The sequence below is a fragment of the Schistocerca cancellata genome, chromosome 1 (assembly GCF_023864275.1).
Source record: "Schistocerca cancellata isolate TAMUIC-IGC-003103 chromosome 1, iqSchCanc2.1, whole genome shotgun sequence".
NCBI classification, from domain to species: Eukaryota; Metazoa; Arthropoda; class Insecta; order Orthoptera; family Acrididae; genus Schistocerca; species Schistocerca cancellata.
The window spans coordinates 950,998,050-951,012,966 of NC_064626.1; positions in this window are offsets into that span (position 1 = coordinate 950,998,050).

A 14,917-nucleotide genomic window follows, 5' to 3' on the forward strand; every position below is an offset into this window, starting at 1 on the left:
CATGTGTTTTAATGGTTGGCACCGCAGCTCGCGTATCGTATCCGTGACGCTCTCTTGTCTGTTTCGCAATAAACAAAAGGAGCAGTCCTTCTTTGACCTTTTTCAACATAAGCTGTCAGATAAGTATCTGATTTTCTTGTCCTGATCATTTCGCGAAACATATGTGAGAGGAAGTAATATGTCGCTCCACACCCCTTCGGACGTACGCTCTTGTAATTTTAACAGGAGTCTTCCCATGAGAAGTAAAGAATTTTTTTGTAGTGATTACTTCTGCAATTTATTGAGCATTTCCGTAACGCTCACGCACTGACTAAATAATCCTGTGACGAAACTCGCCGCTCTTCCTTGTATCTACTTTATCTCTTCCATTAATCCGCCGTCGTACTTTAACGGTTTTAGAGATCTGCAGAGAAAGAGCCCTTGTCTTCAACGTTGAAAGATGAAAACGTTCGCGACTGGGTACCATTTGAATTTCCGCAAACGATTTTCAGACCTCTTTGAGAAGTTTATTATTCAGTTTCTGTCACTAGGATAAAAGCTTTGATGGTGGTGGTCTGTTATATAGCGTCCTTGCGATAGAATGTCATTGTCAACAAGTGACAAACTTTTCTTTCTTTATTTATTTTTGTTTGACAATATTTCATTTTAGAAACGGGGTAATTCAGACAAAGTAAAACCCAGGTCTTCTGTGGCGTTGACTTTCAGAAGAGTTGTGGAACAATCATACCAGAGATTACGGTGATGACGCAGGCAGTGAGGAGTAGGGTGATAGTACTGACGTCGATGATGACGAGGACGACGACGGTGATGGTGTCAGTGTTGCTAGTGAACTGCTGACAGCAATACGGCCGTTGACGGCATAACGGACACGGGGTGAGTGGTGACCGCAACGCAGATTAGAACGGCGGCCGTCAGGTGGCAGCAGGGAGCAGCGAGCAGCGCCATAGCGCCACCCCGGCGTCTGCGACCCGATCGCCGCCATCAGCCGCGAGCCATAAAGCGGCGGCTGCGGCAAAAAGCGGCGCGCGTTATTTGCGGTGCGCCGAGTTACGGCCGCGCTGGCCAAATGAACAGCCGCGACAGCTGACGGTCGGCAGCGATTTACACGGCGGGCGCCGCCGCAGCCACGGCCAGGTCCAATAACGGCGCCCTGTGGCCTCTGCTCGTAAACTTCTTGCCTGTATTTTCCCCAGCATTGGTTTTCTCTAAATCAAGCTCGCAGCGAAATCCCGTTAATACTTCACCGATTATACACAGCAGTTCTGCGTGGCAGGATACGTTGCACAGATTGTCGGTCACTGTTTGGTTTCCGAACTGCCATACGCACTAAATCAGCCGTAGCAGATTCTACCAGAGTGCTACGTTATGCTCTTGACAGGGATGAGCGTCTCGCAGATGGGTTTTCAGATCTGTCCTTGGCTTTTGATATTGTTGAACTATTGATCATTAGATTCTACTAAGTTACTTGCAATCATTACATCTACATCTACGTGATAGCTCTGCTATTCACAATAAAGTGTCTGGCAGAGGGTTCAATGAACCACCTTCATGCTGTCTCTCTACCGTTCCACTCTCGAACGGCACGCTTGAAAAACGAGCACTTAAACTTTTCTGTGCGAGCCCTGATTTCTCTTATTTTATCGTGATGATCATTTCTCCCTACGTAGGTGGGTGTCAACAGAATGTTTTCGCAATCGGAGGAGAAAACTGGTGATTGAAATTTCATGAGAAGATCTCGTCGCAACGAAAACCGCCTCTGTTTTAATGATTGGCACTCCAATTCACGTATCATGTCCGTGACACTATGTTCCCTGTTTCGCGATAATACGAAACGAGCTGTCCTTCTTTGTACTTTTTCGATGTCATCCGTCAGTCCCATCTTATGCGGATTCCACACCGCACAGAAATACTCCAGAATAGGGAGTACAACCGTAGTGTAAGCAGTCTCTTTGGTAGACCTGTTGCACCTTCGAAGTGTTATGCCAATGAATCGCAGTCTTCAGTTTGCTCTACCCACAATATTATCTATGTGATCGTTCCAGTTTAGGTTATTTGTAATTGTAATCCCTAAGTATTTAGCTGAATTTACAGCCTTCAGATTCGTGTGACTTATCGCATAATCTAAATTTAGCTGATTTCTTTTAGTACTCATGTGAATAACTTCACACTTTTGTTTATTCAGGGTCAATTGCCAATTTTCACACCATACAGATATCTTATCTAAATCGGTCTGCAAGTCGTTTTGATGACTTTACAAGACGGTAAATGACGGTATCATCTGCAAAAATCTAAGACGGCTACTCAGATTGTCTCCTATGTCGTTAATATAGATCAGGAACAATAGAGGGCCTATAGCACTTCCTTGGGGAACGCCGGATATTACTTCTGTTTTACTCGACGACTTTTCGTCTATTACTACGATCTGTGACCTTTCTGACCGGAAATCACGAATCCAGTCGCACAACTGTGGCGATACTCCGTAGGCACGCAGTTTGGTTAGAAGGTGCTTGTGAGGAACGGTGTCGAAAGCCTTCTGGAAATCAAAAAATATGGAATCAATTTGACATCCCCTGTCAATAGCACTTACTACTTCATGAGTATAAAGAGCTAGTTGTGTTTCACAAGAACAATATTTTAGGAATAATAGCAGTGGCTAAGGACTGCTTCCATTCGCACATACATATAGGTTACAAGGAGTAGAGACAAATACTAAATCAGAAACAAAATACACTGTAAGACACACTAAAAAAATGCAAATGCAACACGAAGAAATAATCCGAATGGGATGGAAATAGGCAGATGTGATGTACATGTACAGACAAATAAATGATTACAATTTCAGCACAATTGGATAATTTATTCAAGAGAAAGTGCTTCACAAATTGAACAAATCAGTAACACAATGGTCTGCCTCCAGCCCAGATGCAAGCAGTTATTCGGTATGGCGTTGATTGTTAGAGTTTTTGGATATCATTCCGACGGATATCGAGACACATTGTCAAATTGGCGCCTTTGAACGTAAAAATCCCAAGCTGTTTGGAGCACCCTGCCCATAATCCTCCGAATGTTCTCCCGGGGAGATATACGGGGATATTAATGGCCAAGGTTCAGTTTTGCAAGCATGAAGACAAGCAGCAAAAGCTCTCACTGTGTGCGATGGGACATTGTCTTGCTGAAATACAAGCACAGGAAGGCTTGTCATGACGGGCAAGAAAACTGGGCGTAGAATATCGCGGACGTACCGCCGTGCCGTAAGGATACCGCAGATGACAGCCAAATGAGTCCTTCTCTGAAATGAAATGGCATCCCCAGACAATCACTCCTGGTTGTCGGACAATATGGCGGGCGAAATTTATGTTGGTATCTCACAGTTGTCCGGGGCGCTCCAGACACGTCTTCACTGGTCATCGGGGCTCGCTTCGAAGGCGCGAGACTCATCACTCAAAACAGTTTCACTCCATTCAGTACCAGGGCGGAGGCGTGTCTGGAGAGGCCCCGGGCTGCAATGAGGTATAGAAGTGATTGTCGCCCATCGTACTGTCCGACAACCAAAAGTGATGATCTGGTGTGCCATTTCATTTCGTAGCAGGACCCCTTTGATTGTCATCCGCGGCATTCTTACAGCACAGCCGTACGTCGACAATATCCACGTCCCGTTTTGTTGCCCTTCATGGCGAGCCATCCTGTGCTTACATCTCAATAAGATAATGTCCGGTAACAGACTACGAGAGTTTCTACTGCTTGCCTTCGTGCTTGTCAAACTGTACATTGGCAGCAAGGAAGCGAGATTTCCATCCAATTGAGAACGTTTGGAGAATGATAAATAGGGTGCCCAACCAGATCGAGATTTTGATGATCCAGCGCCCCAACTGAACAGAATTTGGCATTGTATCCCTCAGGTGGACATCCACCAACTTTGTCAGTCGATACAAAGCTGAATAATTACTTGCATAAGAGCCAAAGGTGGACCAATACGTTATTGGCTTGTTCAGTTTGTGAAGCTCTTTCTCGAGTAAATGATCCAGTTTTTTCTGAAATTGTAATCATTTGTTTGTCTGTACCTGAACATGACATCTACCGATTTCCGCCTGATTCGGATAGTTCCTTTGTGGAGCGCCGTTTCTTTCACCTTAGACTGCTTGTTAATATAGGAATTCCTTAGAGTACCATATAAGAATTATTACTGTTGGTGATAAATTTCGATATTTTCCCCACAGCGATAGGCATGGGAAGAAACTTCTCTTTCCTTTGACAAGAACACTAGTCACTAGTGGACCTCAGCCTCATACCCCGAAAGGTTTACCAGCAGCTGTGTCATCCGGTGGTAAAAGCCTTCATTCTCTAATCTGCCTTTTGTTTTTACCAAAGAGTACACAAACACGCACACGCACACACACACACACACACACACACACACACACACACACACACTCCACATATTAAATAAGTAAGTAAATGAATAAATAAAATAATGCCCTGAATTTCTTAAGAGACAGTTGCGTATTCCAGCTTGGTTGTATTATGATCGCAATCATTTATTTCACACGATCAGCTGATTCCACTAACGCGCCACTTTAAGGTGCTTACTCATATCTTCGTAATTTTAGACAGTCAGTCTCTGTGGATGTATAAAACACACATCTGTCACGTAAGTATGTAACTGCTGGCGTAGTACGCGAACGACAAATGATAGACATATATTGTACGCACCCACGCAGGGTGACTGTGTAAAATCGCGATCATATGAGTATTATCCGCACGGTCCAATCTGATCTTCGACTGTGTGGAGCAACCATAAATGCTTGAATCCCTTATGGTCGCTCCAATCAGCGATCGCACCGAGTATCAGCTTGGACTGCGTGAATAGTAAATACTTGACACCGGCCCACCACCGACGCCAGCTGATGGTGTAAAATAAATGACTGTGATCGCAATACGTTCAAGGAGGAAAATAGAAGTGCCCTTTAATAAAATTGTGGCTGTGGTACCCGATGTGAAAAAATGATTAATATCCTGAATTTCTGTTTGAAGAGAGGAAAAGGATACCATTAATTAAATGTAGGGTGCATCTCATAGACTGCGTAATAAACTCAAAATTTCTAGGTACGAACATTCGTTATCATTTAAAGTTGTGTAATGACACAAAAATGCTGCTAAGCAGAGTGACATTAGCATGTTTTGTCATCTATGTACGACAGCCACTGCCTTTTAGTTGCATTATATTGGCATTCCTTTAATTCTTAGCTTTGAAATTCTACTTTGGCGAGTACATACACTCCTGGAAATGGAAAAAAGAACACATTGACACCGGTGTGTCAGACCCACCATACTTGCTCCGGACACTGCGAGAGGGCTGTACAAGCAATGATCACACGCACGGCACAGCGGACACACCACGGTGTTGGCCATCGAATGGCGCTAGCTGCGCAGCATTTGTGCACTGCCGCCGTCAGTGTCAGCCAGTTTGCCGTGGCATACGGAGCTCCATCGCAGTCTTTAACACTGGTAGCATGCCGCGACAGCGTGGACGTGAACCGTATGTGCAGTTGACGGACTTTGAGCGAGGGCGTATAGTGGGCATGCGGGAGGCCGGGTGGACGTACCGCCGAATTGTTCAACACGTGGGGCGTGAGGTCTCCACAGTACATCGATGTTGTCGCCAGTGGTCGGCGGAAGGTGCACGTGCCCGTCGACCTGGGACCGGACCGCAGCGACGCACGGATGCACGCCAAGACCGTAGGATCCTACGCAGTGCTGTAGGGGACTGCACCGCCACTTCCCAGCAAATTAGGGACACTGTTGCTCCTGGGGTATCGGCGAGGACCATTCGCAACCGTCTCCATGAAGCTGGGCTACGGTCCCGCACACCGTTAGGCCGTCTTCCGCTCACGCCCCAACATCGTGCAGCCCGCCTCCAGTGGTGTCGCGACAGGCGTGAATGGAGGGACGAATGGAGACGTGTCGTCTTCAGCGATGAGAGTCGCTTCTGCCTTGGTGCCAATGATGGTCGTATGCGTGTTTGGCGCCGTGCAGGTGAGCGCCACAATCAGGACTGCATACGACCGAGGCACACAGGGCCAACACCCGGCATCATGGTGTGGGGAGCGATCTCCTACACTGGCCGTACACCACTGGTGATCGTCGAGGGGACACTGAATAGTGCACGGTACATCCAAACCGTCATCGAACCCATCGTTCTACCATTCCTAGACCGGCAAGGGAACTTGCTGTTCCAACAGGACAATGCACGTCCGCATGTATCCCGTGCCACCCAACGTGCTCTAGAAGGTGTAAGTCAACTACCCTGGCCAGCAAGATCTCCGGATCTGTCCCCCATTGAGCATGTTTGGGACTGGATGAAGCGTCGTCTCACGCGGTCTGCACGTCCAGCACGAACGCTGGTCCAACTGAGGCGCCAGGTGGAAATGGCATGGCAAGCCGTTCCACAGGACTACATCCAGCATCTCTACGATCGTCTCCATGGGAGAATAGCAGCCTGCATTGCTGCGAAAGGTGGATATACACTGTACTAGTGCCGACATTGTGCATGCTCTGTTGCCTGTGTCTATGTGCCTGTGGTTCTGTCAGTGTGATCATGTGATGTATCTGACCCCAGGAATGTGTCAATAAAGTTTCCCCTTCCTGGGACAATGAATTCACGGTGTTCTTATTTCAATTTCCAGGAGTGTATAACACAGTTTGTAACTGCAAAAGAGGAGTCATAAAAATAACGAGTAAACGTTGTAATCGGGCTCATTATATGGATCTGCACGAAACATTGGAGATTTTAACTACATTATGCGACTATATTTACCAGTTGTACACATGTGCAGAAACTTTGGTAATTACTACTCAAACAGCTTATCCATGACCACAAACAAAATATAGAGCTAGACAGAACTAACATTTACTAAATATGAATAAGCCAGAGAATGACATTTATACAATAAATTGCGTAAGATTTCTAAAACAAACTTATTTGAAAAGGCAGTTAAAAAGAACCCATGAAGGGATAGATCCTGTATAAGAGGGGATTACTCACATAAAACAACAGGAAAGTGACACAAGCAAATAATACTAAATGCCTGTGTCGTATCACAACGGCGCTTTTGCTCTATAATGTTTGTTCTAGAAAGCGCTGCACAAAACCTATGAAATGGGTATTGCTAACTTTTTATCCACAGTCCGACATCTCACTCGTTACGGAGGACTACTGGCTAGTTTTTCAGGCGCAATCGTGCTAAATTGCAGTATACAAAATAGAAACCAAACATGATCGTCATGTTTTTCGTGCAGTTGACAGAATGTGCACTGACTGATGATGAGAAATGAATGAACAGTGCAGCAGTAGCATTTTATCGGAATAAATAATTTATTTGGAACAGTGAATATGCAAAGTCTTTTATAAAAGAGGCATAGTCAGAAAGAGACTGCGCTTCTGGTATGCAGCCACTCCAATGATATTTGGAGAGACTTAGAGAGCGGCGGCGATATTTTATGCGCAGCAGATTGTTCCGGTTTCGGCGGCTGCGACTCCAGAGGTCGCAACAGTGCGTCATACGGGGATGACGGTTGTCCCGCCACAGTAAACAAATACGCTGTCTGGTTGATATACTTTCTGCCAAGACAGTATCACACGAAAGTGGCCGGAAATGGCAGCGGCGTGGCTGGGAGCAGACGGACTACTGGAGGTAGCGGCAAAACGGTAAACGGCAAGGATCCCAGCGTGCTCGAGACCCACCCAAACGCCTGCTTGGAAGCTGTGTCGATTCGCAAACCGGAAACCAGAACGAAGCAGAAGTCGTATTCAAGCTATCGTAAAATATCCACAGAGCAAGTCCAAAGCTAAACACTGAAACATTGACAGGTCGGTTCACGGATACTAAATGGCGCGTGAAGTGTAGCTGCATACAGCACTGGAGAGTGAGTGCCAGGCCGCCGTACTCAGGTATCTTGAAACGCCGTTTGATCAGATGACCAGGTGTTTACTGTTTATATTTTATTTATTTATATGAGGTGTCGCGGGAGGATTGAACAATATTTAGGGAAATGACAGGAACGATTGTTGAACCAAAAAAGTCTAGTAAACATTGGCACGAAAATACATACCTTAAATTTATGAGCACTTCGTCTTCGCTACTGTGACACACATTTCTTGTACTGAAAAAGTGCTCATAACTCTTAATGCATGCATTTCAGAGACCATGTTTACGAGACATTTTTTGTTTCGAATGGTCGTTCCTGTCATATCCCTGAAAACTGACAATTCCTCTTAGGATAATCTGTATCATGAAAGTGGTCTAATGGCCAGGCCTCAATTACAACCCCTGCCGTCCGTACCCTTGGGCCCCGCCGGTGGACGTATGTATAGCCCCGAGTGTTTCTCCTCGACCACTTCCTTCCCTTATAATGTATAGTATACTGTAATTACGTTTCTCTATTGTTCAGATCGTTCAAATGGCTCTAAGCACTATGGGATTTAACATCTGAGGTCATTAGTCCCCTAGACGTAGAACTACGTAAAGCTAACTAACCTAAGGGCATCACACACATCCATGCCCGAGGCAGTATTGGAACCTGCGACCGTAGCAGCAGCGCGGTTCCGGACTGAAGCGTCTAGAACCGCTCGGCCACAGCGGTCGTCCTCTCTATTATTCCTCATTGGTCTTTGCTAATAAAGTTATATTTTTAAAAAATATCAAAATACTGACAGAATGAACATCTCGATATCAAAGAAGAAAAATCAGAGGGGAGAGACTAGCCTCTAGAACTGGAGGTCTCGGGTTCTATCCCGAATAGGGATGGTAAATTTTCCTCGTTGCAGTCGCTCCAGAGCGGTGCCACGTCCACTTAGCCTGCTATCAGATGAGCAGCAGGGATCTTTCTCGGGGGTTAAATGGCGGCCGGGGCGATGGGCCCGCCATTGTCCCACTCCGTGCCGTGGCGAAGAAAGGCTGCACTCTCTTTGCAGGCAGTCCAACTGCCCAGCCATGAGCTTGCACCACAGACTTCATTTTATTTTACTTTTATTTATATTGGAAAGAAATATAAATAAATAAAATAAAACATTAAATTGGAGCTATGGAACTGCTGCTTCCAGAAAATTACATCATAGCTCACGGTCCCATAAAGAATATTGTCTTAATGATGGTGAAGATCATGAAGAAACATGAAGAAAGGATTAATTGAAAACAGAAAAAATTAAAGAGCTCCAAATTGCAGCAGTTATTTCAGTTTTACAAAGAATTTCCAACGAATCACCTATTCTCATGAATTTTGTTCCACATGGCACAAGAATGTAAAGAAGTTGTCGATCCTTTTGAGATCTTACAAGAGCTGTCTTGTATGAATGGATGCCTCTTCTACCGGAAATAATTTCAAATCTTGTGTGCAAAAGCTTCATGTAATCAGTTGCTATTATATAAGCAAAGATATTTAACGCCCCGTTAGCTAAGACACAGCTCAATTTCGGGAAAACTGATTTCGGAAAGCACGGAAAATTTGAATGATATTGATCAGCGAGAGAATTTCTCCCATCTTCCTGACATGTTCCTTAAACTCTACTTCAATACAGTGGGCAGAGATGACGATTATTCATTAACTATTTTTATTTGTTTCAGTGTCAGTATGTTGCTAATAATTCTCAGGTAATCAAATGTAGAACCCTGAATGAAGAGGATCTGTAGATGATTTGCTAATGTAGCATTTTGAAATAACATCCTTCATGTTGTTGTCGCATTGGTTTGATGCAAGTCTGCACGTTACTCTGTTTTATGCAAGACTTACTCCAAAGCTACGTCTATTTGAACCTTCTTCCTGTATTCAAGTTTATTCAGTACCAATTTAGGAACTCCTTAAGGCCTAAGGTTGTGTCCTGCCAACCAATCCCCTTTTTTAGTCAAATTGTGAAATACATTTCTTTTCTCCCCAGTTCGATTCCTTTTCCACAGTTCTATTCAGGACGTCCTCATTAGTCGTCTACCTATCCATTTGATCTTCAGCATTCTTCAGTGATACCGCAGTTGAAAAACTTATTATCTCTTCTTGTCTGAACTGTCTATCGCCCATGTCTCCGCAAAAGGCTCCATTCCAGACAGACACGTTCCAAAAGATTTCCTAACACACAAACTTATATTCGTTGTTAACAATTTTCTGTCTTCCACAAATGCTTTTCTTTGCACTTGCTTGTCTGCATGATATGGCTTCTCTCATCAGTTATTTTGCTTCCCAAGCAGCAAAACTCGTTTACTACTCTTTGTGTCTCATTTCCTAATCCAGCCCTCTCAGCGTCGCTTGATTTAATTCGTCTACATTCCATTGACTTTGGTTTACTTTCGTTGATGTTCATCTTACACTATCCAATCCGTTAAAGTGATCTCCCAAGTCATTTGCTAGTCTGACGGAATTACGAGGGGCGTTTGGCAAGTAATGCAGACCATATTTTTCACGGCCAGTTCCGACAGAAAAAAATGCGGAATTTGCTGTGGGACATCGTGAAATATTCCCGCTTCAGCCATTACGGTTTCAAGAGGTTCCGATAGGTGGCGGCGCTATAAATAACTTCAAAATGGCGTCTGTAACGGACGGGAGATCTCATATGCTGAGTGATTTATTACAGAAAAAAATACCGCACTTCTCCAACAAATTATATCATAAAATATAAGTTTTACATCTACGAAGATTTCGCTAAATGTGTGGAGAAGGACATTCAAAAAGAATAAAAATAGAGTTGCGTCTTGTATTTATAGGAACAGTGAAGTACGTTAGTTGTTCCGGATTCGTTTGCTTCGTCTTGTTAGAAGAGAGAGAATATAATCTTTTCAGTTTTTCTTGCGGCCGACATGTTGCGAATCGTTAACAGTGCCGGCCGGGATAAACAGCCTGCGGTCTCGTCGATGCAGTCCAGGAAGCGCTGTTACTCGCGGAGTTAATGGTTGCTGCCTGGCCCCATAATCCGCCGCGAGTTAACATTCCCCGCTCGCGGCGACGGATTAGCCGCTAATGCTTTTAGCACTCTCGCTGTGCGAGCGCAGCGCCTCCAGCCTGCAGCGTCCACGGAGGCTTTTATTGCGGCGCCAGATATATAAGCAGTTACGACAAGAGCGCCGCCAGCAGCGGCATTAACTTATTGATTGCGAAGGGGTCGCTCCCGATAAGTGATTTCATTACTTTTTTCCATAAATTCAGCATTTACGGCCTCATTTTCTTCTTTATGTTCTACGACGGAAATTAGAAACAAAATAGCCTCCCATTTACTCTGTCTGTTTCGAAATATTTTATGTTCGATCCACTGTACCTGCCCCCGGAACTGGTCATCTTTAGTGTCACTCTCTTATTACTACATGGTAAACAATACGATGTGTTTCATTGAGTACTTCCAGGTGTTCAGCCTGTCATTTCCATTTTACACAGGGTGTTACAAAAAGGTACGGCCAAACTTTCAGGAAACATTCCTCACACACAAATAAAGAAAAGATGTTATGTGGACATGTGTCCGGAAACACTTAATTTCCATGTTAGAGCTCATTTTAGTTTGTTCTTCCACCTACGCTCAATGGAGCACGTTATCATGATTTCATACGGGATACTCTACCTGTGCTGCTAGAACATGTGCCTTTACAAGTACGACACAACATGTGGTTCATGCACGATGGAGCTCCTGCACATTTCAGTCGAAGTGTTCGTACGCTTCTCAACAACAGATTCGGTGACCGATGGATTGGTAGAGGCGGACCAATTCCATGGCCTCCACGCTCTCCTGACCTCAACCCTCTTGACTTTCATTTATGGGGGCATTCGAAAGCTCTTGTCTACGCAACCCCGGTACCAAATGTAGAGACTCTTCGTGCTCGTATTGTGGACGGCTGCGATACAATACGGCATTCTCCAGGGCTGCATCAGCGCATCAGGGATTGCATGCGACGGAGGGTGGATGCATGTATCCTCGCTAACGGAGGACATTTTGAACATTTCCTGTAACACAGTGTTTGAAGTCACGCTGGTACGTTCTGTTACTGTGTGTTTCCATTCCACGATTAATGTGAGTTGAAGAGAAGTAATAAAATGAGCTCTAACATGGAAAGTAAGCATTTCCGGACACATGTCCATATAACATATTTTCTTTCTTTGTGTGTGAGGAATGTTTCCTGAAAGTTTGGCCGTACCTTTTTATAACACCCTGTATAAAATAACTATCGGTTCAAATGGCTCTGAGCACTATGGGACTTAACATCTGACGTCATCAGTCCCCTAGAACTTACAACTACTTAAACCTAACCAAACTAAGGACATCACACACACACATGACCGAGGCAGGATTCGAACCAGCGACCGTAGCGGTTGCGCGGTTCCAGATTGAAGCGCCTAGAACCGCTCGGCCACGCCAGCCGGCAACTAACGGTTAAGCGAGGAAGATATTTTTCTAATGCTTTTGTTTGTTCTGCTCGAGAGTGATGAAATACACCAACCATCCTGCAAGAATCCAGGATCACTGAAGCACAGAAATGATACCATGCCGAAGATGTTTAATTTTCTCTTGCTAAAAAACCAGATTAATCCTTTACACCGACAATGAAATTTCACTCAGAGTTCTAGTGATATGCTTCAAGAGATGCCAATCATACAGTCACGTTTTAGAATTAAAACGGAAGTTTGCAACGCCTCCTTGACGAAGATTGGCTTCGTTTTTTGGGATCTTGTGGTCAATAGTGCATTAGCTCGAGTAGAATCACTACTAATAGTGATTCCACCGTTCGTTATCCTCTTGATATTGTATTACGTACTGCACTATATCAACGCGTTTCAATTAGTGTTACGTGACCTAAGTGTTAGTATTGAAATGATTATTATGAGTTTTTTTTTTTTTCACCACGTCTGCGTTTCTCTGAAAGTAGTAACGAAACATTTGTACTTTCAAAATAAACAGTTTCTGTATGTCTGCACAACCAAGTATGCTGAGACGTACATGTACTGCAAGTAATAAAAATAAGTCATACCACTGATACGAGTATTTTGTTGATTATTATCTTCGTAAAACCATGGCTTTCGGGTATTACGCGCCTCGTACATCCTAGTTTATCGGTTCTTTAGGATGTAAGGAACTTAATATGATATTTGTACTTGACGAAGTCTCCCTCCCCCCCCCCTCCCCACAACACACACACACACACACACACACACACACACACACACACACCAACTATTGAACACACTCACTTTTTTCCTCACTCTTTCCTCCCTCACCCCTCTCATTCGTCTAGGTAAATCTTACAATCACTACAGCAAACACCATCCTTTAGTATGAAATATTTCGATAACTGTGAAACTGATGTTTCAACTGCCATTGTCGCCAGTCAATTGTTGGTACTTTTACACAGTTCAGGACTATATTTGTGGCAAATTTGTAGTGCGCTCTTGTCCGTGTTTTCTGATTCAAATCAGCTGTTGAGCCAAGTTTCTGTTGCTTCAACTGGTTCTACAATGTTTGAAGTGATTATTCTCTGACAACTAAATTAAGAAGTCTTTTCATCCTCCTCCTTCGTAACGAATACTTTGTCGTCTGTCTTGGTTACGCAAATATATTCCAGCCGCTTCCTGCCGCCACCATTTATGTTCTAAATTCTGCTACAGTTTTAAATAGTTTAAAATCTTATTGAAGTTATAAATACTTTCTGGGCGAACAACAACCCGTCTGCAAAGTAATGATTAAGGCATTAATTTTTGTTGCTCTTGAAACGTCCCCTTTGAACAATTATATATGACTGTGCTTAAACTGACACACAATATTTTTAGCGCAACGCAATCTGACTTTCAAAAATCCCTACAAAAGAATGGCCCTGACTAACATTAACCTATACCTTCCACAAATCACTTACCGCACAAAAATCTTCATTACTCGAACTACTGCAATACAGCGAGCGCCACTACTGCCAGCTAAATAAAAGATTCAAACTACGGAAGGCACTAACTACTGATAGGCATAGTTAGCAAATGAAAGATTTTAATAGAGAACAAACAATGTATTTACCTTAATAGTCATCAAAAGTCATAATATATACAGCAGTTCATGACATCCATTTTTACAAATTTCAAAACTCCGCCATTTCTCTCCCCACATCCACCACTGCTGGCGGCTCACCTCCAACTGCGCAACGCTATGCGCTGTTAACATCCAGCTGCCCAACACTACAATGGCTGACAACAATGCAAACTAACCACAGACTGCACACAGCACAGCCAGTGATTTTCATACAGAGCGTTACGTAACGTTGCCAATAAGAAACCATAAACAGCCTACTTAAACTCTAAATACAATCATTTACCACAAAATTTGGTTCAAATACGAAAGTTTTATTTTGTTTGTTTATTTGTCGAGCTTTGTTATTGTGTTAACACTGTTCTTCGCATGGAAAGAATAGCGGCGAACGGCGAAATAGTTCAAAATCGCACGAGACATGGTCCGAAATGCACTTGCTAACGGTCAATACTCAATACATGTTCTGTCTTTCTTTAAACTGACCTCGAATTGACAGGATTTTCTGTGTGGTGGAGTAGTAAGCTAGTTCGTTTGCGAAGACTTTTTATTTTATTTATTTTTCTTTTCAGATGAGTGGGGAGGCAGAGCGGATGCCCTCCCCTGCTCCTCGCCGGGTACACCCTTCGTATTGCTACCTTATCTTGTCGAACCCCGTGCTTCTAGCTGTCTTGTAGCTAGGTGTGCTGCCTCAAATTAAATATAAAAGAAAGTGTTCAGTTACTTTCGTAGTCTTCATCTACATTTGTGCTCTGTAAAATAATGTGCAATGCTTGCCAGTGAATAATTAGGCTTTTATCTTATTCCATTCGCATATTAATCGTGGAACGAGTGATTGCTTACACGATTGTGTGTTCGCTGTAATTAGTAAGTACTGCCTTGCTC